Genomic DNA, 1,207 nt, shown 5'->3' on the forward strand with positions numbered 1-1,207 from the left:
ATTATAGTACCCATAACTTCTTCTTCAGCGACTGTTTTACATGGACGCCACATGTTGTCGGCAGAGAGGGGGTTGACCAATGGGCGAACTCTTGACGTCAGAGGGAACCTGAATAACACTAGAACTGGCGGCATGGTTAGATTGGGCGGGAGTACGAAAACCCTGTGAGGAAGTTGACGTTTGAGGCAAATTCGACTTAATTATATCCAAAATTGCACCAAAATGGGCAGACAATTTATCCGCCGCATTTTTCTGAAGATTGGTATCGGAATTTACATTAGGAACCACATCACTTTGTTTGTGCGCTGGTAGGAGTGACGACTCAACATGAACGCTAGGTACAGTAGACAGGGGTCTATGAACAGATTCTGTAATTGTTCTTGAAGCTCTCGTTGTTGTTGAACTGAAGAGCCAGTTGTTTTTCTGAATTTCCCCCCGTTCCTCACCAACCTGTGGTTTGTTGCAGCTCGTCGCTTGGGAGGCATAACGGATGTGATCCAAATAACTAATATATTCCAAACAATAACGTGAAGCTTCACACTTCACTGCACGAGGTGAGAGCGAAAATACAACTTTTTGCAGGAGACGAAGAGGATAGACTCACTGTGTTAATCTAAAATATCAATGGATGAACAAATGATGACGTGATCAGAAGAAGACACATGACGTCATTGGAAAATAACAACCGGAAGTGACACAAGCAAAGATAAAAGCAGGAAGTTCGAATGGTTTCAGTAAAGGCATTGTGTTAAGCTCGAAATGAGATTATTTCTGATTACCTACATGGTCACGTGTCTTCTAATTTTCTACTTTTGAATAATTTCACCTCAGAGACAAATTCAGCCTGATCAAAAGGTTGGAGGGGATCTCTAACCAATAAGCAGACGACAACATCCGGATCATTTTCTTAACTTTCTTGACGTAAGAGTTCCAAATTGTCTTAAACAAAGAGTGCATTGGGCATACTCAAGCCGAATGTGCGTTGTACTCAACTGAGCACGCACTGAAAACGTTTTATAACCTTTGAGTACAAACCTCAACTTAGCATGAAATGAGTTGAGCACGAATTTGTTTTAGTGGAAGTCCTTTGGAAGTGACCATGCTCTCTCATCAAGCGATACCTACCTGGAAGTGCCTCTGTCACCCTGAAGCCATGGGGCACCCGTGAAGAGCCACCTCCTCGTGGTGGGTGCTGGGTAACGCTAAG

The sequence above is a fragment of the Haliotis rubra genome, unplaced genomic scaffold (assembly GCF_003918875.1).
Source record: "Haliotis rubra isolate DU_JTF1 unplaced genomic scaffold, ASM391887v1 Scf2248, whole genome shotgun sequence".
NCBI lineage: Eukaryota > Metazoa > Mollusca > Gastropoda > Lepetellida > Haliotidae > Haliotis > Haliotis rubra.